Consider the following 25527-nt stretch of genomic DNA (forward strand, 5'->3'; position numbering starts at 1 on the left):
GTAGTGCTTCCAAAACATACAGGATTGACATCACTGGAAAAATATTTTGTGTGAAAATTCACTTACATTTGCCAACTTTGAGGATTTTTTGGGAGATTTTTGCACACTGAAATTTCATTTTGGGCTACTGGGACATTTACAAATTGCTGAATAGGCTCTGCACTTGTGGGTTCCTGGGATTTTTTGTGTTTGCCTGAACTTTAAAATAAATTAATAATAACAATAATAAAGAAATAAAAGCAAGTTCTTGCCTGAGGCTAATTTGAATTCGTCTGAAAGGATTCATGAGGAAAGTCTTCCTGTTTCATCACAATGTTTTATTTGGTTGTCAGGTGAATGCATATGATCTACTGATACAGCAGCCATTCTAGGGTTCCTGAGCAGAGATGGACAAGCCCTGTGGAGTTTGAGATTGCAATAATCTCCCTAATTATTATCATGCGCCAGTTTAACTGTTTTCACAGCTTTAGTGTGAATGAGGAGGAGCTTTAGCCACTGCTTCTGTTTTATAAACAACATGGGTCCAAATTCCACTCCCCGTAGGCACACAGGTATCTTGTTGTTTTTATTGGAGCTACTCACATGGATATAGCAAGAAAGATTTGGCCATTGTATCTCATATACATGTTTTTCAATCAGTCCATATAAAAAAGTGCTATAAAATGTAAAAGGGATGAAACCAATGGGGTGTTCTAAAAGTACCCTAAAAACTAGAATGTAATAAAGAATGATATTTTCTATGAGATTTTAAAAACCATCCTATAGAATTATATGGAAAAGATTCAATGAGTTTTTGATCAGGCCCATAATTCTCTATTAAATTTGATATGATAGTTACTTAAGCGGGCCCACCTCCAATACAATAGATACATCTCAATCGGCCTCATGTGGATGTGCTGGGCATGGAACTACTGTAATATGGCCTTCCAGAGTCTGGATCTGATTCTTCTCTTGCAATGGTAAAAATTAATTACACAATGAACTATGTAAATCAATGTAAAACAATTACTTACAATGGAATAACTCATCTGATGTCAATGGAATTATATCAGTGTGTCAATGTGAAGAGAATCTGGCCTTAGCTGATTAGATAGAGAACAACATTTAGAAGGGTCATATGCTACCTTCATTGTGTGCCTGGAATGCCATTGATATCAATACATATAGTCAATAATTTACAAATTTGGATACCTAAAGTTAAGCTTCTAAATCTTGACCCACTGAAATAAAAGTGGCCTGATTTTCAGAGATATTGAGCTCCCACAAATCCTATTGAAATGAAAGGAAATGGCAAGCACTAGTGTGTGTTAAGAATTTGAGGTGAGGCTTCAGAAGTCAAAGAGGTGACCTCCTTATTGGATAGTGGGGTCCGGACTGCAGGGACAGTGAGTGAGTTGAAGGCTGCAGTGAGAGCATGCTCTGGTTTCTGTGTTCCTCAGTGCTTAAATAGGAACAATACAATTGTTAAATACAACCTCTTACTGATTTAGCGTGAAGAACAACACTGCACCTTTGAAAATTGGACCACTTTTATTCCAGTATTTAAATATGGATTTAGGCACCTAAATTTAGGTACCACATTTGAAAATTTTCACTCTTAGCCTAGATTTTTGCTTGCACTATCACATATACTAGGGCTCACTTTCTGTATTGCAGCAGCACATCAGTATAATTGAGCGTACTACATTTTTGCAAAAATGTACCAGCTACAGTTTATTAATAAAAATCAGTTTAAAATATAGTGATGCCACACTGCTTTTAATAATGCTTTCTAAATTTTAGGCATTTTTGCATTTTTTTAAATCATAGTCTCTTTTAAGCACACAGAATACAGATAATGGCCACAGTCCTTGTCATTAGTCATATCAAAATGTAGACATAAGAAACCACCCAACCAACTCTTTCTTTTCCTCCCTTTCTAACATTCCACATGTCTCCTGGATTAACAGATTCTTGCTGTAAAAGAAATTGATTTTTCACTCCAAAGCAGGCCATTATAACAAAGGTTTTAAATCATTTGGTCCTCCCATTTGTGAAATATAGACTTCACTTTAATCTTCTCTGCATTACTAGCAGTAAAAAAAAGCTCATAATCTGTGGAAAATGAATTTTTTCTTCAATATGTCCTCTGGTATGTAACGTTTCTACTCCTTACTTACCTGCCCCCACACCGGATAATCAGGCAAGCTAGTATTCAGTTTACATGGAAGATGCCATATTTGTCTTTGTTATATTACAATGACAAGGTTAAGAAATGTAACAGAGTATGGGCTGTCAATAACCAAACTGGTAACAACTTCCATCTCCAGAGTCACCAGCTACTTGTTAATTTAGCCCTTATCTTTTATCATCAATTGAAGAGAGATTGCGGGTATTAGCTCTAATGTTCATTTCGCCTCACATTAGGATATCAGAGGGATCCCGAGTATTCTCAGCTAAGGCTTTTGACACATAATTCCAAGCTGGATAGAGTCAGATAATCTAATTTTTCTCTTACTTACGCTTTAGCTGGTGAGAGTGAGTGGACAATTAGGCCTAGAGACTCTTCTTGAAAAAGGTGAAGCATTTCATGGCTGCTCAAGGCAGTGGGACACTTTCCTCAGTAGAGGAGGCAAATTTTTGCTGGATCAGGCCCAGTGCTTTTCACAACACTGCTGTGAATTTACACTAATAGAAACATCTATTTTTTTAAAAGTATGTTTGTCATTCTAAACAGGTTTTACAATATCCTGTTTTAGAATTACATTCAGCTCCTGTAATCTTTATTTAAAGCAGTAAGGATGACTAAATTAAATTGTAAATTGGGACTGTTCTTCTATTTTTTGTTTTTATGTTTTATTTAACAATGTAATCAGAGCTGGAGGAATAATGTAAAAGAAGTGATCAAATAATTTATTTGAAAAATATTGATGAATATTATTTTACCACCTCTAATTTTGTGACTTAAACCCAACTGAGTTATAACAATATATTAAAAAACCCAACAATATATATCTAAAGCTACTTGAAGACTTATGAAAAGACAGACTTTTTTTGACTGTTTACTTGAGCTATATAGAACTGCAGAAGTATATTAAATCTAAACAATACTAAAAATATACTGTGTTGTGAAGGGTCATTCAGTGGGAAAAAAATCTCATTCCATAAAATAACTCCCATAGTACTGTTCTGCATATACATATCTCCATGTCTAGTGATGCAGGCTGATCACAGATCATTTTAGTTTAGTGCCATTCAAACACTGAAAAAAGGCATTTCAGACACTGGCAAAATGATAGTGTGATAGAATCTATGAAAAAATGTAGTATGCAAGACTGACAACAACAAACTAGTTAAGGCTGATGCTGGGAGGTGGAGTGGAATTCATAAATGATCTTCCAAAAGAAGCATTTGTCAAGAATTGAATTCTAATCCTGTCCTCTAAAGTGCTAACAACCCCTTCTAGCTTGGTGTCATCTGCAAATTTTATAAGCTTCCCCTCATCCATTAGGCCAGTAACCCTGTCAAAGAAGGAAATCAGGTGGGTTTGGCCTGGTTTCTCCTTGACAAATCCATTCTAGCTATTCCTTATAATCCTGTTATTCTCTAGATGCTTACAAATTAATTGTTTAATACTTTGTTCCTGTATCTTTCCAGGTATCAAAGTTAGCTGACTAGTCCATAATTACTGGGATCTTCTTTGTTCCCCTTTTTAAAGATAGGTACATTTGCCCTTCTCTTATCCTCTGGGATCTCACCCATGCTCCATGTGTTCTCAAAGATAATTGCTAATGGTTTCGATATTGCTTCAGCTAGTTCTTTATGTACCCTAGGATGAATTTCATCAGGCCCTGCCGACTTGAATACATCTAACTTATCTTAATATTCTTTAACCTGGGCTTTTGCTATTTTGGCTTGCATTCCTTCCCCCTTGTTAATATTAATTGTGCTGAGTATCTGGTCACCATTAACCTTTTTAGTAAAGACTGAAGCAAAATAGGCATTAAACACCTCAGCCTTCTTGATGTCATCAGTTATTAGCTCTTTTCCCCAATAAAAAGAGGACCTATACTTTTTTTTGTCTTTCTCTTGCTCCTAATGTATTTAAAGAACTTCTTCTTATTTCCTTTTATGTCCATTGCTAGCTGTAACTCATTTTGTGCCTTAACCTTTCTGATTTTGTCCCTACATGTTTGTGCTCTTCATTTGTACTCCTCCTTAGCAATTTGTCCATATTTCCACTTTTTGTAGGATCCCCCTTTGATTTTCAGGTTATTAAAGAACTCCTGATGGAACTATATTGGCCTCTTATTATTCTTCCTATCTTTCTTTCGCATTGGGATAGTTTGCAGTTGTGTCTTTAACATTGTCTCCAGCAATTTATTCCAGTGCTTAACCACTCTGACAGTTAGGAAGTTTTTTCTAATGTCCAGCCTAAACCTCCCTTGCTGCAATTTAAGCCCATTGCTTCTTGTCCTATCCTCAGAGGTTAAGAAAAACAATTTTTCTCCCTCCTCCTTATAACAACCTTTTACGTACTTGAAAACTGTTATCGTGTTCCCTCTCAGTCTTCTCTTTTCCAGACTAAACAAACCCAATTTTTTCAATCTTCCCTCATATGTCATGTTTTCTAGACCTTTAATCACTTTTGTTGTTCTTTTCTGGACTCCCTCCAATTTGTCCACATCTTTCCTGAAATGTGGTGCCCAGAACTGGACACAATACTCCAGTTGAGGCCTAATCAGCATGGAGTAGAACGGAAGAATTACTTCTCGTGTCTTGCTTACAATACTCCTGCTAATACATCCCAGAATGATGTTCGCTCTTTTTGCAACAGTGTTACACTGTTGACTCATATTTAGCTTGTGATCCACTATGACCCCCAGATCCCTATCCACGGTACGACTTCCTAGGAAGTCATTTCCCATTTTGTATGTGTGCAACTGATTGTTCCTTCCTAAGTGGAGTACTTTGCATTTGTCCTTATTGAATTTCATCCTATTTACTTCAGACCATTTCTCCAGTTTGTCCAGATCATTTTGAATTTTAATCCTAACCTCCAAAGCAGTTGCAACCCCTCCCAGCTTGGTATCATCCGCAAACTTTATAAGTGTACTCTCTATGCCATTATCTAAATCATTGATGAAGATATTGAACAGAACCGGACCCAGAACTGATCCCTGTGGGACCCCACTTGTTATGCCCTTCCAGCATGACTGTGAACCACTGATAACTGCTCTCTGGGAACAGTTTTCCAACCAGTTTTGCACCCACCTTATAGTAGCTCCATCTAGGTTGAATTTCCCTAGTTTGTTTATGAGAGGGTCATGTGAGACAGTATCAAAAGCTTTACTAAAGTCAAGATATACCATGTCTACCACTCCCCCCTCCCCTCCCATCCACAAGGCTTGTTACCCTGTCAAAGAAAGCTAGCAGGTTGGTTTGACACGATTTGTTCCTGACAAATCCATGCTGACTGTTACTTATCACCTTACTGTCTTCTAGATGTTTGCAAATTGATTGCTTAATTATTTGCTCCATTATCTTTCTGGGTCCAGAAGTTAAGCTGACTGGTCTGTAATTCCCCGGGTTGTCCTTATTTCCCTTTTTATAGATGGGCACTATTTGCCCCTTTCCAGTTTTCTGGAATATCTCCCGTCTTCCATGACTTTTCAAAGATAATTGCTAATGGCTCAGATATCTCCTCAGCCAGCTCCTGAGTATTCTAGGATGTATTTCGTCAGGCCCTGGTGTCTTGAAGACATCTAACTTTGTCTAAGTAATTTTAAACTTGTTCGTTTCCTATTTTAGCTTCTGATCCTACCTCATTTTCACTGATATTAACTATGTTAGACGTCCAATCACCACCAACCTTCTTGGAGAAAACTGAAACAAAGAAGTCATTAAGCACCTCTGCCATTTCCACATTTTCTGTTATTATTTCCCCCCCTTCATTGAGTAATGGGTCTACCCTGTCCTTGGTCTTCCTCTTGCTTCTAATGTATCTATAGAATGTTTTCTTGTTACCCTTTATGTCTCTAGATAGTTTGATCTCGTTTTGTGTCTTGGCCTTTCTAATTTGTCCCTACATATTTGTGTTATTTGTTTATATTCATCTTTTGTAATTTGACCTAGCTTCCACTTTTTGTGGGACTCTTTTTTGATTTTTAGATCATTGAAGATCTCCTGGTTAAGCCAGGGTGGTCTCTTGCCATACTTCCTATCTTTCCTACGCAATGGGATAGTTTGCTCTTGTGCCCTTAATAATGTCTCTTTGAAAAACTGCTATCCGTCTTCAATTGTTTTTTTTCCAGTTTTCCCAAGTATCAGCAATACTTATCACTTGCAAGCACTGAGTCCATGTATGAAACAAAAAAAAACTGTATTGGGGGAAAAAGAACACAGCATCACCTTGGAAAAGCACAGCAACAATTTATCTATATGAATGATAGGCAAAACGCTCCCTCGTAGTAACTTTGGCAGCATTTTGTTATCATGGTTCCACACCACTACTGTGAATATCCAACAAGCAAATGTCCCTTTACATATCAATTTCCCCCACTCCATTTGTTAACCTCACAGTTTGGTATCAGTGTGTAGTGTAGCCCCAGAGGCCTGAGGTGAACTTGGATAGGCCTGTCTCCATTCCCATGGGAAGTGTAGCCTGGTCCTGTCCTGGGGCTCCATTAACCTAGTGATAATGATTTCAGCTTTATTTAATGGCTGGGTAGGAAGGGCAGCACTAGAGTTCACTCACGTCTGCTGCTGTCCTTTGTGGCTCCAGCAAAGAGCTGTTTCTGCATTGCACCTCTACATGAAGTCCTCAGTCCCTGTTGTCTCCTGCCATGAAACTCTCAACAGTACAGGATCTTCAGGAGAGGAACAATCTATAGGACCCTTGAGCAGACACCTTGCCACAAGCTCATACCCTTTCCCCCTCTCTCCTCTTTCAGTTCAGTTCCACTACTCAGCAAGTACGTTATAAGTCTCTTTCTGATAAAGATTATGTTGAGTATAACATGCCTGAAGGTGACAAGGTCATAGCTACTTTGGCAGGGGATTCCACAAAGATCTTCAGAGATGTAAGACAGATGTTCCTTAAGTTCATATGCTTCCTGATTCTCCTTGTCCTTTTTCCTACTCCTCAGTGCACTTTCTGTATTTCATCTTTTTTTGTTCTCTCCACTTCTACTTTTGTAAGCTCAATCACCTTCTTTCTTCATATCACTTCAGTCCCAGTGTCTCTTCCTCTTCTCATCCGCTCATTGCGCACACAAATCATCTTGTTTCAGGTGATCTCTTTCCCTTCTTGTCACCACTTCATATCTATATTGTCTCTTCTCCTCCCACTCTCATGCCCCCTCCATACTTGCCCCTTTTGTTATATACTTGCTCATCTTATTTCCATTTCCCATATTTTTTCTGCATTCCTTTTATTCCACTGGAAGTTCTTGCCCCATCTAAAAATAAAATAATTATGATGAATGACCTTTTTCTTCTGCTCCCTCGTTGATACCTGGGTGTCTCCCTGTGGCTTGGTTTCTGTTGTTCTCTCCTTCAGGGACCTCTCCTCCACCTACTTTGACCCAAAGTCTTGGCTTAGCATTAAGAGCTACTCCTTGTGTTGATTTCAGCCCCTTTCCCTCCCCCTTCTCTTTTTCAGCTCTTCCTTCTTTGAAGTCCATTCTATCCAGCAGTTTTCTCCTCTTTCTCTCTGCCAGGTTGTTATAAAACACTCCAGTTTCCCTTCTCCTGTTGTTTTTACTGAGATGACTTTTGCCTTCTCCTCAATTCCCTACGCTTATCTAGGGTGACTTCACTTTCTTCATTAACAACACTGCTCTACAGCCAAAATGCTTCTGAAATAAATGTAGTCAAACTTTACTAATTCTGGGTCACTGAGAACGAAAATGATGCTTAAAATTGTTGATTGGCTCTAGTTTTCAAGATATGCTATTGGGTCAGTATATATGACCCTTGACTTGGGAATGGCGGAGGATAAGTGAGTTATAAAGGGAAGGGATCTCAATTTAAACCAGAAATGACTAAAATACATCTTTGACTGGATCTATGAATAAATCTATGACTGGGTTTGGACAGTACTTGCTTTTTAGGCAAAACAATGAATGATGCAATCTGAAGCTGGTATTGCGTCATACATGATATGAATTGCATCATGTTATTCCTAGAAGTCATGGATGATGCAATCATAACGAAGCTTACATCACTCTGCTGAACAAATTGCCCTATATCAGCTCTAGAAATCATACAGTGTCGTGCTCTCTTATTTGTCAGTGTTTGATTTTGCAAAGGGACACATTTCTGTTTAGCCAAAGTGAGCAGAGACTTGTGTGAACAGTGCAGATAACTTCTGCTATGTTTGTGGTGAAGTGACTTTTGCATCACAAAAGTGCAGTATAACCACTATGGTTAAGAAAGCCTATCATCTTTATTTTGGCTGCAAAATTGGAGATCAGGACAAGAGGTGGGCCCCACACATATGCTGCAACACTTGTGCAACAAATCTTCGTCAGTGGTTGAACAGGAAAAGGAAATCTATGCCTTTTGCAGTGCCAATGATTTGGAGAGAGCCAACAGATCATACCAGCAATTGTTACTTCTGCATGGTGCCTCCAGTTGGGAAAGGTGTGTCAAAGAAGAAAAAGTGGACTGTGCATTATCCAAACATTCCATCAGCTATACGCCCAGTACCCCACGGAGAAGGACTGCCAGTTCCTGATGCACCAGAATCATTCTCACTTGAGTCAGACGAGGAAGAGGAAGAGGATGAAACTTCTGGTCCTGAACCATCAGTGTCACAGGGCCCACATTTTCTCCCATCCTCCTCCTCTGAACCACACCTCATAACACAAGGTGAACTGAATGACCTTGTCAGGGATTTGGAACTACCCAAGAGTAAGGCAGAGCTGTTGGGCTCCAGACTACAGCAGTGGAATCTCCTTGCAGGTGATGTTAGGGTTTCCATGTTCCGTGACCGTCAAAAGGATCGTGTCCCATTCTTCTTCATGGAAGGTGATCTTGTCGCCTGCAACAACATGGATGGTGTGATGGCAGCCCTCAACATCGTTCACGATCCAGATGAGTGGAGACTGTTCATTGATTCATCGAAGACGAGTCTTAAAGCTGTTTTACTGCATAATGGCAATGTTTTGCCATCAATTCCAGTTGGTCATGCACTCCATATGAAGGAAACCTATGACAACATGAAACAACTTTTGAGGTGCATAAACTATGACCAACATCAGTGGCAGCTCTGTGGCGATTTGAAGGTTGTTGCTCTCTTGCTTGGTCTGCAGACTGGATACACAAAGTACTGCTGTTTTCTCTGCGAATGGGATAGTCGTGGAAGAGATTCCCACTACATCAAGAAAGATTGGCCACTCCGACAGTCATTGGAGCCTGGGAGGAGATGTGTTCAGCATCCACCACTTGTTGAATCAAGGAAGATTTTGTTACCACCCTTACACATCAAGCTGGGTCTGATGAAGAACTTTGTCAAGGCCATTGACAAAACACAAGCAGCTTTCAAGTACCTCCATGGAAAATTTCCAAGGTTAAGTGAAGCTAAGATAAAGGAAGGTGTCTTTGTTGGTCCTCAGATTCGTGAACTTCTTCGAGATGATGCATTTGACCATGCACTGCGTGGCAAGGAAAAGATGGCATGGAAAGCCTTCCAGTTAGTGGCAATAAATTTTCTCGGAAACAACAAGGCAGACAACTACAGGTTGTTGGTGGAAAACCTCCTCAAGGCATACAAAAGCCTTGGTTGCAACATGTCACTAAAGATACATTTTTTGCACTCTCATCTAGATTTTTTTCCACCAAACTGCGGAGCAGTGAGCGACGAGCACGGCGAGCGATTTCACCAGGACATTGCAACAAATGGAGAAACGCTATCAGGGCAAATGGAGCCCATCAATGCTTGCAGACTATTGCTGGACAGTGACAAGAGATGCTCCATTTAATGAATACAAGAGACAAGCCAAGAAGTGCCGAGTAGACACTGAATAGGACTAAACTATGTACATAATAGTTTTTTGCCTTTTGTTTCCTAATAAATTTTATTTATATAACCCTTTTGCTGATTTTTAAAGTGTTACATAAACAGGACAGGTGAAATATTCTCATGTAAAGCAACCATAAACACAAGAAAAGACCTAGGTTTACAATTTATGATTAAAACTCTACTATCTACACAATATACATAGACATAAAATGTAAAAACTTAAATATCTTAGAAACAGTAGCCAATCAGTTGTTTTAATTGTCATATTTGAATTCAGCACATCAAAATACATAATAAATAGCACATTTTATCTCTGAAGCAGACGACTTCTCAAAAATTGTAGACCAGTGCAATTAGTCTCGTCTGAGTGCTTCTCACTTAATTTCTCTTTCATCTGATGCCTGCAATCACTGTTTCTGTCATGCTCCTGTCCTAGTCTTTATTGATCAGTTCTTTTTCTGATCTCTTGGTCTCCAATTTCTCTCTCTCTCTCTGATCATCACTTGCTCTCCCTCAATGTGTCTCACTCTCCCTTCTGATCTCCTCCTAGTTTAGTGAAAGAGTTATTTTTTTCTGTTTTTATTCCTCTTGATTTGTCTGTGCTCTCATCCATTTCCTCTCCGCACTGCCAGTACTTGTCCTACTTTGCTGACCAATTCTTCATTGTCTCTCTTGTCACCTTCAAAGCTATTCATAACCTTACCCCCAACTACATCTTTAAGCTTGTCTACTTCTGCTTCCACTTTTGTCCACTCCCTTCCTCCCATGGCCCACTTTTAACTTCACACTTCCTATTATGCAGCCCTTCTATGCTTGATAAAGTCCCCTCCTGCATATCTGCCATGCCCCTTCTTCTTAAAAGTTGCTTCTAACAATCCTTGTTCTCACCAATAATCTCCTTTACCTGAACTGTTATCATATGTCTTGTCTATTTTAGTTTATAAACTCTTCAAGGTATGGAATGTTTCTTATTCTGTGGGTTTGCAATAACAAACATGAATTGTAATCATAAATACTACCACTACTATCTTAATATACAATGCTGCTGGCAGATTTCTTGCTTCATGACAGATTCAAAGACTGTTCTTGCTTTTGAGTGGTGAAATTCCATTTTGCAGGCCCATCTTGCTGAAGCTGCTGCACTGGTAAATTGTTTCCTGGACTTCTTTCAACATCCCATGTGCTGTTGGAAATACTCTTTCATTTAGTTAGCACTTAAAGGAAAGGAAATTCTGCATCGGAAGATTAATGAATGGATGAAAAAAGGAATACAAGGAAAAATATTGTCCTTCAAAGCACAGGCAATGTTGGCATTTTAGTTGGAAACAACTAATTCCATATGTAAACTCACAGCAGAGCCACATGCTCCACAGAGGTATAGCAGCCCTATACATTTCAGGGGAAATTACAATAAATAAATAAAATTACTGCTTGAAATTTCATAATGCTTTAAAGATCAAGTACTTTAAAAGACATATAAAACATTTTCCTAATCTCACATGTTATGGTTCTTCTTGTAAGGTTGGGATATGGGGCTTGACAGTGTTTCTGGAAACCTCTTCAAAATTAAAAGGAAGTTAATTTTTTTTTGTATGAAAAAACTGGCTTACTTCCGTAGTAGCAACCACACCATATAATTTCCCGTAAGCATTTATTAGGCATACATAATAACAAACAAAACCGTAACTCATCACATTACCATATCTTAGATTTAACCCACATATTTCACTCATTTATTCTGACTTCATTTTTTAATGGTTTTCATCCACAATTTTTATATAACATGATTATGGATAACGGCAAACTTCTGCCACTTTTTATTCATTCACAGTGAGCTGTCTCAGTCTCAAGCACTTAAACTACTGTTTGGTCCACAAAATTTGGGGGAAACTGTGTGATGTATTTGGTAATAGCCCCAATTTCTAATTTATTTATTAATTAGTATTTATAATAATTATTAGTCCTGGATCAGGACCCCATTGGGCTGGGTGCTGTACAAACACAAAACAAAGAGGGTCTCTGCCCCAAAGAGCGTACAATCTAATGATAAGAAAAGAGACAGCCAATGGATACACACAAACTTGTGAGGGGGAGTACAAGGGAAGAAATGAGATAATATTGGTCAGTGAGATAGGGAGTTTTGTTGTAGGCATCACAGCGAAGGAGAGTTTTAAGAAGCAATTGGAAAGAGAATAATATAGTAGCTTTGTGGATGCTTACATGTAGGTCATCCCATCCCCTTCTGGGCTTTTGAAGGAGAATCATGAACAACTGGTATGACTCCTAAGTGAAACAGCCAACGTGTCATTCAGAGAGGGGATCTTCACTTTCTCCTTCAAACACATAAATGCCTGACCTGCACTGAAGAAACCCAGCTTGGTTACACTGGTTCTGCATAACTACTGCCCAGTGTCAAACCTCACATTCTTGAGCAAACTTGTAGAGAAGCTAGCCTAAGGTCAACTACTAGCTCATCTAAATGAAGCTAACATTCTAGACCTGGCACAATCTATATTCAGGCCAGGACATGAAACTGAAACTGCTTTAGTGGCACTGATGGATGACCTCCTCCTGTCCATGGACAGAGAGCAGACATCCATTCTTATCCTCCTGTGCCTCACTGCAGAATTTGACACTGTAGATGAGTTACTGCTGTGTCGCCTGAGAGAGGTGGCAAGGACCCAGGGAATGTGCTAAAATGTTCGAATCCTTCCTGGAGAGGTGCATTGTAAAAGGACATTCTGCCACTTTAAGGGTCACGGGGCCCCGGGAGCAGACAGCTGTGTTCTGGAGAGAAGCCCAGCAGGGAGATGCTGGGAATCAGACAGCCTAGCTGGACAGCAGCTAATGATTGGGTCTGATTCCCAGCTGGGGAATATAAATGAGGGCCCAGCTCCATGAGGGAGTTTGGGATCAGGAGAGGGTTGAAAGAACACTCTCCTATGGCTGCAGCAGAAGGCTGTGAGGGGGCAAGCAGGTCCTGTGGTCTCCCTAGGCTGGGGAAAGTCCAGACCATTTAGATACTGGAGACTAGAGGACCCCACAATTTCAGTTGAGAACAGGTTTATTGCTTTTTGTTATTCCACATGTCCTTTTGTTTATGTTTTTGAGTTCTCACAGAACTCTGAGAAAAGGGCTGCAAACTGAACTGGGTATGGCTGATTGTTTGTTTCAGGCTGGTGATTGGGTCCCCCTGCCTACATGGGGTGGAGACTGCAGACAATGTTTGCCATTGCTCAGGATAAGCATGGATCCCGAAGCACTAACAAAATGGATGGGAGAACAAGAGCAGCAACAGCAGCTGCAGCAAATTTTGGTGCAGCAGCAGCAACATTTCTAGCAAAACGAGCACCGGTATGTGCTGTGCCTATGGCCCCGGAATAACCCGAATCCACAGGTTGGCATGGCAGCATGGTGACCTAGGTGAGAGGGAGATGTCCTCACTACGACAGGGCCATGAGAGGAACCTGAGGCTTTCTTAGAAACATTTGAGAGGGTGGCTGAGGCCCACCAATGGCCCTGGGAGGTGTGGGCCACCAAATTAGCTCTGTCAGGAATCCCAGGTGGTATATCATGCTCTGGACATGACTGCAACAAAAGATTATGGGACTATCAGGTTCACCATCCTGGATTGTCTGGGGCTCAGCAAAGAAGGGCATCACCTGCAATTCAGACAGAAACCATGTACCCATCTAGGTTCCCAGCCTAGACCCTTAGCTCAGCAGCTCTGGAGCTTTGGCTCCCCATTGGTACAAATCAGAGACATGCTCCTCAGTGGGGGCGATGTGGTCAAAGTGATGGGCTGGAAAAATGATCCTTGCAGCAGCATTATGAATGTATTTCAACATCAGAGAGAAGGACATTGCAGTAATCGAGACGTGCGATGTTGGGAGCTTAGATGAGTGTTTCTAGCTGTGTGGATGGACAAGAAAGGCCATATCTTATAGAGGTGACGAAGAAAGATTTAGACTTAGCCTGGATGTCAGGACCTAGAGAGAGGTCTGAGTCAAAGATGACGAGCAGGTTATGGATCTGAATAAAAGGTAGGATGGTGACATTGTCCACAGTGATCAAGAAAGTTAGGGTATGTCTACACTACAAGAGTAGTTCGATTTCACTTAAATCAAATATGTGGAATCGATATTGCAAAGTCGAACGTGTGTGTCCACACTAAGGACAGTAATTCGACTTTGTGAGTCCACACTAACGGGGAAAGCGTCGACATTGGAAGCAGTGCACTGTGGGCAGCTATCCCACAGTTCCCGCAGTCCCCGCTGGCCATTGGAATTCTGGGTCGAGCCGCCAATGCCTTCTGGGTAAAAAAATGTGTCGAGGGTGCTTTTGGGTAACTGTCGTCATCCGTCCGTCACTACCGCCCTCCCTCCCTCCCTCCCTGAAAGCGCCGGCGGGAAATCAGTTCGCGCACTTTTCTGGTCAGTGACAGCGTGGACGCCACAGCACTGTGAGCATGGAGCCTGCTGCTACCATCGCTGCAGTTGTGGCCATTGTCAACGCCTCGCAGCTTATCATCCACCTTTCCCAGAGGCATATGCAGATAAATCAGGCGAGGAGGCTACGGCACCGCGGTGAGGGCCTGAAGTCTGAGAGTAGCACAGGCCTGTCAGAAAGCACGGGACCCAGCGCCGAGGACATCACGGTGACAATGGGTCATGTGGATGTTGTGGAACGGCGATTTTGGGCCCGGGAAACAAGCACAGACTGGTGGGACCGCATAGTGCTGCAGGTCTGGGATGAATCCCAGTGGCTGCGAAACTTTCGCATGCGGAAGGGGACTTTCCTTGAACTTTGTGAGTTGCTGTCCCCTGCCCTGAAGCACAATGACACCCGGATGCGAGCAGCCCTGACTGTCCAGAAGCGAGTGGCCATAGCCCTCTGGAAGCTTGCAACGCCGGACAGCTACCGGTCAGTCGCAAACCACTTTGGCGTGGGCAAATCTACCGTGGGGGTTGTTGTGATGCAAATAGCCAACGCAATCGTTGAGGTACTGCTCTCAAAGGTAGTGACCCTGGGAAACGCGCAGGCCATCATAGATGGCTTCGCCGCGATGGGATTCCCAAACTGCGGTGGGGCTATAGATGGAACTCACATCCCTATCCTGGGACTGGAGCACCAGGCCAGCCAGTACATTAACAGAAAGGGCTACTTTTCAATGGTGCTGCAAGCACTGGTGGACTATCGGGGACGTTTTACAAACATCAACGTCGGATGGCCGGGCAAGGTTCATGACGCTCGCATTTTCAGAAACTCTGGTCTGTTTAGACGGCTGCAGGAAGGTATTTACTTCCCGGACCACAAAATAACTGTTGGGGATGTGGAGATGCCTACAGTGATCCTCGGGGACCCAGCCTACCCGCTAATGCCCTGGCTCATGAAGCCCTATACTGGTGCCCTGGACACTGAAAAAGAACTGTTCAACTACCGGCTGAGCAAGTGCAGAATGGTGGTGGAGTGTGCTTTTGGCCGTCTCAAGGGGAGATGGAGAAGCTTACTGACTCACTGTGATCTCAGCGAAACCAATATCCCCATTCTTATAGCAGCTTTCTGTGTGCTCCACAATCTCTGTGAGAGCAAGGGGGAGACCTTTATGGCGGGGTGGGAGGTTGAGGCAAATAGCCTGGCTTCTGATTACGCCCAGCCAGACAGCCGGGCGATTAGAAGAGCCCAGCGGGACGCACTGTGCATCCGGGAGGCTTTGACAGCTAGGTTCCAGAGTGAGCAGGGTAACCAGTGACTTTTAATTTTCTGTACAGAGAAGCTGAACCTGCCCCCGTTTCTTTACCCAGTTAATGTTGACTATCCTCTCCAGTTACATACCCCCTTCACCCCCTTCCAAAAAAATAAAATCAGTTCTATTTTGTTAATGAACACCGTTGTCTTTATTACTGTTTTCGCGGGAATGTTTTAAACCTGGGACGCAGACTGTGGTGGGGAGCGGGTGTAGTGTACTGATGCAAATGACGCTTCTAAACTCCAGGAATGACAGGCTCCGCAGTGGTGGACTGGTTGTTTCAACGGAGCCTGCCACCCCTCCTGTTCGGGACTCTGTGTGTGGGGGCTATGTGACTTTGTGGCAGGGGGAGGACGGTTACAGATCCCCTGCTGCGTGGCTCTGTGATCCAGGATAAGGACCGCTGCATAAGATCTCTAACCGCCCTCCCCTGCCACAAAGTCACATAGCAACCCGCCCCCCCCCCCCAGAACATGAAAACCACCTCCCAGACTGACCAGGGTAACTAGTCACTGTTCTGTGTATGTGCCCTGCTGCTGGACCTGCCCCCGCTTCTGTACCCTGCTAAAGGTGACTGTCCTGTCCAATTACCAACCCCCTTCCCCCCCTTCAGACAGACTCTCCTCCAAAAGAACATGATGGAAACAGTAATTAACAGAAACGTATATTTTATTAGCAACTACACATGAAATGGGGGGGTGAAACTTGGACGGGGGCTTGTGTGAGGCGGGAAGGAAAGGACTTGTCAAATTTTGGGGAATGAGAGCCTTCTAGTAGTAGAGCAGTCTGCAGGGATGGAGTGAGAGTTTTCACGGACTCTGCTGCCCCTCCTTCTTTGGACTTTGGGTGAGGGGGGTATGGGACTTGGTGGCGGGGGAGGGCGGTTAGAGATAGACTGCAGCGGAGCTCTGTCCTCCTGCCTCCGGTCCTGCAGAACATCCACAAGGCGCCGGAGCGTGTCCGTTTGCTCCCTCATTAGTCCAAGCAGCGTTTGAGTCGCCTGCTGGTCTTCCTGCCGCCACCTCTCCTCCCGTTCCATGTGTGAATGGTGCATTTGGGACAAGTTCTCCCTCCACTGGGTCTGCTGGGCTGCCTGGGCTCGGGAGCAGCCCATGAGTTCCGAGAACATGTCTTCCCGTGTCCTCTTCTTCCTCCGCCTAATCTGCGCTAGCCTCTGGGAGTGTGATGCCAGGCTGGGTTGGGAGACAGTCGCAGATGTTGCTGTGGGAATGGGAAAAAGGGAGTGAATTCCTCAGAAAGATAAATGTAGTTGTGAACAAAGAACATAGTCTTTCTCTGTGAACAAGACCATGCACTGCACCTATCACATGCGCACTCAGGACAAGGTCGAATTTTCGGCCCTCGCATTCAGTGCCTGGGGTCTTGCACTGCCGATCTGAGAAGCGGGGCAGGACACCGGAATTTGTGTAGCAGGCAGACATGGTAAGCCATAGACTTGTGGCTGCTTAAAACTTTAATAGTAGCACTGGCCTCCTTTCACATTGAAAGCAATGCCAGTCTCTGCTGCCAGGAATCCGGCAAGCATGAACTCTGCCCCTGTCCCACCCCCTCGCGGCTGTCCCAGGGAAAGATCCCTGTATGCTGCCCCTCTCCCCCCTCCTCCGCGTGGCTGTAAACCGGCGGTTACAGTTCTGTAAAGGAACGGGAAAGCAGTCCCAATACTAACATTCCCCTACCTAATTCAAAGCAGGTCACCGTGAGCGACATCACCCTGATGAGGATCTCAGACAGTGATAAAGAAAGAATGCTTCGGGAAAGCCTGCAAAGACCAGGGCCGTATGCCGCCATGCTCTGCAGGGCAATGATCCCGGAGTACTTGATTGTCTCCTGGCGCAGAAACGTTTCCTACCACGGAGGACCCAATAAGGCCGCTCTCCCCAGGAACCTGATGCAAAGGCTTTCCAATTACCTCCAGGAGAGCTTCGTGGAGATGTCCCAGGAGGATTACTGCTCTATCCCCGGACATGTAGACCGCATTTTACTGTAGCTGCACTGGCAGGGACTAAACAGTAGAGCGGCTTGGGCAGAACAATCATGCAAAACCGGACAACGTTAGATTTTTTTTGAATAGTTGCACTGCCCAGGACTGAAACGTTAAGCGCCTAGGGCAAACTAATCATGAAAAACCCATTGTTGTTATTGTTAATATTCCTGTTCTGTTAAAAATAAATGTTTACATGTTTAAAACACTTACTGGTTGATCCTTCCCCTGATTCTGTGTCCGGGTTAACGGCTGGGGACGGTTGGTAGGGGATCTCTGTGGGTGATGAAGAGATCCTGGCTGTCGGGGAAATCTGCGTTGTAAGCGCTGTCGACTGCCTCGTCCTCCTCATCTCCTTCCTCATCTTCCCCGTCCGCTAACATCTCCGAGGAACCGGCCGTCGACAATATCCCATCCTCAGAGTCCACGGTCAGTGGTGGGGTAGTGGTGGCGGCCGCACCTAGGATGGAATGCAGTGCCTCGTAGAAACGGGATGTCTGGGGCTGGGATCCGGAGCGTGCGTTTGCCTCTTTGGTCTTCTGGTAGCCTTGTCTCAGCTCCTTGATTTTCACGCGGCACTGCGTTGCATCCCGGCTGTATCCTCTCTCTGCCATGGCTTTAGAGATCTTCTCGTAGATCTTTGCATTCCGTCTTTTGGAGCGCAGCTCGGAAAGCACGGACTCATCGCCCCATACAGCGATCAGATCCAAGACTTCCCGATCAGTCCATGCTGGGGCCCTCTTTCTATTAGATTGCACGGCCATCTCTGCTGGAGAGCTCTGCATCGTTGCCAGTGCTGCTGAGCTCGCCACGCTGTCCAAACAGGAAATGAGATCCAAACTGCCCAGACAGGAAAAGGAATTCAAATTTTCCCGGGGCTTTTCCTGTGTGGCTGGTCAGAGCATCCGAGCTCGGACTACTGTCCAGAGCGTCAACAGAGTGGTGCACTGTGGGATAGCTCCCGGAGCTATTAGCGTCGATTTCCATCCACACCTAGCCTAATTCGATATGGCCATTTCGAATTTACCGCTACTCCCCTCGTTGGGGAGGAGTACAGAAGTCGAATTTAAGAGACCTCTATGTCGAACTAAATAGCTTCGTGGTGTGGACGGGTGCAGGGTTAATTCGATGTAACGGCGCTAAATTCGACATAAACGCCTAGTGTAGACCAGGCCTTAGTTGAGATGGTCTAGAGCTGCTTCTGTTGTTTAAAATCCAATCCTGTTTCATCCCAGGTGGTCTTTGGGGTTCATCTGGAACTTGTAGAAGGGGGTGTTGTGATAACTGGGCTTACATTTTGCCCTAGCTATGAGCTCAACTGTAAAACGTATGTGAAAGTTCATAAGTTGTCACAACAACAAATGTTAATGGGGAAAAATATGAAAGGTAGACAGACTGAATTGGTCCAAATAAGGATTGTGTTAAGATCATGCTTGGTAAACAAGAATAGTGTGGACCCATAAATCAGTGAACCAAAATTGGTGTGCAGGAAACAGCCTAATTGGTGGACAAAATAATGAGGGGACAGGCTATTCCTCCCACCATTCCATCTGTGGGTCCTAAAAGAAAGAGACTTTGGGAGAAAAATTGGCTACTGGAGCAAGCTTCACCATCTTGGCTCCCATTCCCATGATCCCCTGGGACTCTGGGACTTTGTCATCCTGACCCTAAAAGATGTCTTGAACAGACTGGGCCAGAGAGAAGGATCCAGATGACATCCCCACTTCTACCAGCTCCAGCTGAACCCCAAACACAACCTGGGATAAAACGGGATTTGACTTTTAACAATAAAAGCAGCTCCAGCCCACCTCAACTAACTTCTCTTTTCCCCAAAAGGACAGTTATTACCATCTTTGATACCATCTAAGAGCCTGTCAAAGAAGGAGATTTTTCCTTCTAAAAACTCTCTCCAGCTAAAGGAAAAGGGAATAAGGGATGCTGTTAAAAAGAAAGACTTACTTAATACCTTGCATTGTAAATGTTTCTCCTTTTCTGTATCTTTAATAAAAGGTTAAAAGAATTTGTATTGGTTTGTTTGCCATGGTTCTAAGCAGGCAGAGGTCTCTGTACACCAAACTCCAAACCTTATTTAGCACTGTTTAATGTTGGACAGTGTTTGGGTTATGTTAACATCTTTGGGCCCCTATATTCCATTTAAATTAATACAACAGAGGGCAGGGTTGAGGGGGGAAATTAAAAGCTCTGTTTTAGCCATGTTGATCTTGAGCTGACAGATCTAAAAGGAGTTTGGACAGAATGAGGCAACTCTGGAGTACAGAGGTAGTCTGTGAGTCATCATTATAGAGACGGTAGTTGAATTTGTGTTTGCGAATGAGATAGTCCTGAGATAAAATGTATATGGAAAATATATGGGGACCTAAGATAGAACCCTGTGGAACCCACCCAGAAAACTGAAGGGTGGATGAGGAGGATGGACATGCAGAACGAATGTTTACAAAGGTAGGAGGAGAGCCAGGAGAGGACAGAGGTCAAGTGAGGTTAAGATTTCAAGAAGAAGATCATGATTGATGGTGTCAAAGGCAGATGACAGGGTCAAGAAGGACAAAGGTAGAGTAATGGTTCTGAGTTTTGGTTAGGAAAAGGCGATTAGAGACTTCGGAGAGAGTGGTTTCAGTGGCGTGCAAGGAGCAAAAGCCAGATAGAAAAGGGTTTAGGATGGAATTAGAGGAGAGGAATCCAGGCAATGATTGTAAACAGCATGTTCAAAGAGCTTAAAGATGAAAGGGAGAAGGGAGGTGGGACGATAGTTGGAGACAAGTGTAGTCAAGGGTGGGTTTTTAAGATGGGAGAGACTAACGCATGCTTATATTGTGAGGGGAAAGAGCCAGAGAAGGGTGAGAGTTTAAGAAGTGTAAGGGAGAGGAGGGGATGAGAGTGGGGAGGAAGTGCAAGATTCTGCTCTCCTGGGCCCCCATTTGTTTGTTTCTTTCCTTGATAGCATCTGTGTCTGCATTAGAGCTGGGCCTTCCTCCTAGAACTGTTCCATGGATTATCCGTGAATTCTCATTTAGACATAACAAACCAACCTGTTCCTTTCTTTCCCCCTTCTCCACCAGTTCCTTGGCTTTCTGTCCTTTGGCAATGCGTACATGTCAATTGCTTCATTTGATAGAATCAGAGCACCATAGGATAAAGTGAAACACTTAGGAAATATGCCAGGAATTGCAGCAACATACACTAGCAACTGAAGTAGATATTTTTTAAAATTCTGGCTCAGCACTGCAGCTCTTACCCTAGGGCTTTGATTTCCCTCTGTACTGCTCTTTTTTAATAATGGGTTTCTTTTTTGATGGTGGCAATCTTTTGTTCCATATATTTTTGCCTTCTCTTTCCTCCTTGTCAACACGCTAGTGCATATGTGCCTCAAATTATGAGATTGTTTATGTTTTACTTTAGTGCCATTAAAAAGTTATTTTTAAAGCAAATAGATGTGCTGCTTAATGTAGTCAACATATCTCCACGTCCACATCCCCTTGTCTTTAATGTATAACCCTTCTTTAAATGTGTATTAGAAGAGCAGCTTCCCTCCAGTGTTTGTAACTGCAGTGCCTGAGTTACTACTACCTGTCAAAAATGAAATATTGCTATATTAAAAATTACTTTTTGTTTTAAAGGTGACCTGCAATTTCTATTTTTTAAAATGAACTAATTGGACCAGCTATACACTGAATGTCCCAGTTTGAAGGAAAATATGTGTATTCAGCACCTAAGTCAGCCAGATCCCAAGTTAGGGTAAATCATCATAGCACCGTTCATTGAATATATGAGTTTCCCCAGCTCTAACTTTTAAATGCTTTGGCAACTAGAGTTTGTCAGAAAATGGAATTTCTGTCCCATGGGAAATTCTGACATTTTGAAAAAAAGTTGTTCTGAATCAGAATGAACTTTTATCTTATCAAAATGCAATATTTCAGTATTATCAAAGTGAAATGAGGAAGTCAAAACAATTTGTTTCAACTTTTTCCCATTGAAAATTAACATATTCCTGCAAAACATTTTGATTTTGACTAATTGCTTTTTCTGATGGAAAACTGTTGTAGAAAATTGTTCATCCACACTGTTAGCAACCTCTTCTTATCGAGAAGTTGAATCTGATGCTTAGTATAAAGTGCCAGTGTTTTTGTTGTTAGGTACTACTGAGCTGCCTCCTTGCTTTTATAATCCTAGAAGTCAGATATAAAAAATCTAGTTTATCCCCCTGATGTTGCAGTATTGTTCTGAACAGCGTATTCTCAAGTGCTTTATCTAGCGTTGTTCTAAATGACTCTGGCACAATTGACTAGACCTCACTGTCAGGAAATTATTTCTGCCACTCAGTCCTAATTTTCCTTTGCTCTGTTTTTTTTTCTTATAACACCTTAAACAATTTCTTTCTCTCCACTGATGTGTCATTCTGCTCAAAGTTGCCGTAGTCACAAGTCAGTTAAAATCCACATATGCTTTTGCATGTCTCAGAAAAAATGGGCTTCAGCTATCCTTGACCTGTCTTGTACATACCAAGGGATTTATTCTCCTCTTACTCACATTGGTATAAATCAGGAGTGACTCCACTGAAGCCAGTTGTGTTGCACAAGTGTGAAGCTGCTGAGAGGAGAATAAGGTTCCATACATTTAACATTCCTTTCAAATTCCGGACCAGTTTTTCTGCTGGTGTAATTCTGTGTAACTCCATTGAAGTCAATAGAGCTACGCCAATTTACACGAGGATCTGGCCCCCTATATATTGTACAGTTTAAAGCATATTTGTACAATAACTTTACATATTTATTTCAAAAATAACATTGTTTTCTGGGTTCCTTTTCCTTTTGTATAACCTCTTCTGGCACTGTTGTCAAGAACATCTCAGGGCACCCCAGATCTGGAGGGCAAGCCATAGCTAAAAATATGCTTGTGCCAGTAACAGCATCTGCTGTTTGCTATTTTCTTTGGACTCAGCTTTGAGCCTGAAGAAATTTACACATGCTAATCTATTTGGATATGGGCCTCTGAACATATCCCCCCTTGGGTTTTGAATGGGGGACCTTTTCAAGGTATGCTCATATTTGCTATGTGTTGGTATTCTTTGGAAATTCATATTCCCTGTACTAAATCAGGATTTTACACTATATGATGCTGATTCTTTTCTCACTTTTGCTATTTTTACACCATTGCAGCTCCATTGATTTCAATGGTGGTGTTATTCCTAATTTACACTAGTGTGAGAGGAAAAGCAGGGTTTATGCACTTCCTTACACTGAAGGAAAAGAAAGACAATGGGTCTGATGCTCATACGCAGGGCCATCCCTAGCAATTCTGGGGCCCTATGCAGCCCCCCCTGTGTGTGTGTGTGGGGGGGGGGCAGGCCTCTGCGGGGGGGGGGGGGAAGAGCGGGGGGTTGGCCCCAGGCCTCCACGGGGGGGGGGGCTGGCTTGGGGGGCAGGGGAGAACCACCCCCCAGCACTCACTGGCGGCGCGGCTGGGTCTGGGTCGCTGCACTTCCCGCCGCTGGTGAGTGCAGGCCCAGCCCTGCTGCACTCCTCAGGGGAGTGTGGGGCGGGGTGGGGGCAGAGCAGGGGTGGGAAGAGGCGGGGCTGGGGTGGGGAAGGGGCAGGGTGGGAAGCGCCAGAACAGGGGCTGGAGCAGCACGCCCCAAATTTCCTGATGCCCAAAGCAGCTGCGTACTTTGCGTATGGGTAAGGATGGCCCTGCTCATATGGTGTAAATCAGCACAGTTCCAGTGAAGTCAAGGAAGCTACCTTGATTTATACCATCTGAAGATATGACCCATTACTTCAGACCTAATTTGTTTAAGAACAGGACTTACATTCCCTAGATATTCAGAGATTCATAGCGTCATAGATTTTTAATCCAGAAGAAACCATTAGGATCATCCTCTCTGACCTCCTGTTTAGCACAGGCTATAAAATTTCACCTAGTCACCTTTGTAGTGAACCCAACAACTTGCGTTTGACTTAGGCTAGGTCTACACTACCCGCCTGAATCGGCGGGTAGAAATCGATCTCTCGGGGATCGAATTATTGCGTCTCGTCGGGACGCGACAATCGATCCCCGAATCGACGTGCTTACTCCACCAGGGGAGGTAGGAGTAAGCACCGTCGACGGGGAGCCGCGGAGGTCGATTTTGCCGCTGTCCTTACAGCGGGGTAAGTCGGCTCCGATACGTCGAATTCAGCTACACTATTCGCGTAGCTGAATTTGCGTATCTTAAATCGACCTCTCCCTGTAGTGAAGACCTGCCCTAAAGCATACCTTCCAGAAAGGCATTCAGTCTTGATTTTGAAGACATAGGGAGATAGAACATCTTCACTTCCTTCAGAAAGCAGGACCAGAAATGGAAGAAGCAAAAGAAAAGTGGAAGGTGAAACATTGGATAGATGTATTGAAAAATAGAATCAAAGGACCTGATCCTCCTGTACCTTCCATCTTCTGGTTCACTTTGCACAGCTGCAAATGATTATGCAAGGTGAAAGACAGCAGACAATGAAGCCCAACATGTTCAAAAGGGGCAGAAACAATGCATTGGGAGTACTAAGAATACCCTTCTCACTCTCATTGCACTGTGCTTCTGAAAAAGGAATGTCAGCAGGGAAAATGGCATAAAGTCCCTACATATCTCACTTCTTTAATTAGACTTGTTTCTCACATCAGGGTGCCTATTACTTAACCTTCACCCACTTCTCGTTTTCATGCCTTCTAGTCCTGGATTAAATTTCAGACTGATAAAAATGCTTTTGCTAAACCACAATAGTGCAATAAACAGCAGACTGTCTTCTGTCCATGCATACCCCTGTAGATAATTTAGAAAAAACGGGAAAACTTGGATGAAAATTGTTTGGAGAAGAAACAGAGAAAGGAAATAAATAAAAATAAGAAAAGCATATTGCTGCAGGCAGTTGCTGAACTAGGGAAAATCAGAGGGAAAAAGACTAAAGGTTTCCTGTGTTTGATTCATACCTTATGAGAGGTTTCTTTAATGACTTCTCTTTTGTGTCGCCAAAGCAATGCTCATTTATCAGTCTGTGGTTTAATCCAAATGCATCAAAATGAAAATTCAAGGAGGATGAAGGTTAAGGATGACAGACACATCCTGACTTAGAAACTACAGAGTTGATGAATGTCTAAGAAAGTTGACTGAAAAGGCTAAAAGAAATCTTACTTCAATAAACTCTGAAAACAACAACAAAAATGAAATGAGCATATTTTATGTTAATGGTACATTTAACTAATTCTGAATTACTGTGCAACTCTCATGGAAGTGTGTTTCATAGATGCATTAATACTAAATGAATTCATTGTGACCAATGTTATTACAGTGAATAATAGCAAATGAATTAACATAATTATGGGGCAAATAAAAGTGTTAGCACAACAATTTATTCAAGTAATTCCTCAGAGTAAAGCTCCCATTTGTTCTCTCTTGTATTACAGTCTCTCTCTCTCTCATGGTTAGGGACAGAGTTAGTAATTCTGGTGATTGAAATGCAAGGTACTGTACTGTAACTCCTATGGGCTTCTAGTCATTGATGCATCTCTCTGCACACATCTCTAGATTTCCATGGCAGTGTCAAGGATATCTTGGTGAATTCCGGGGAATGAACTGCCTTTCGCTGATTCTGCTAAGTTTTGCCAGAGGAGGAGGAGACTCTGGAAACCTCATCTATGCCTGAATTCCAAATATTGCAATATGAGTGGTGCCTGCAACCCAGGAGACCCACAAGCTGTATATTCTGCACATGATATTCCTTTAAC

Source organism: Emys orbicularis, chromosome 6 (assembly GCF_028017835.1).
Source record: "Emys orbicularis isolate rEmyOrb1 chromosome 6, rEmyOrb1.hap1, whole genome shotgun sequence".
Lineage (NCBI taxonomy): Eukaryota > Metazoa > Chordata > Testudines > Emydidae > Emys > Emys orbicularis.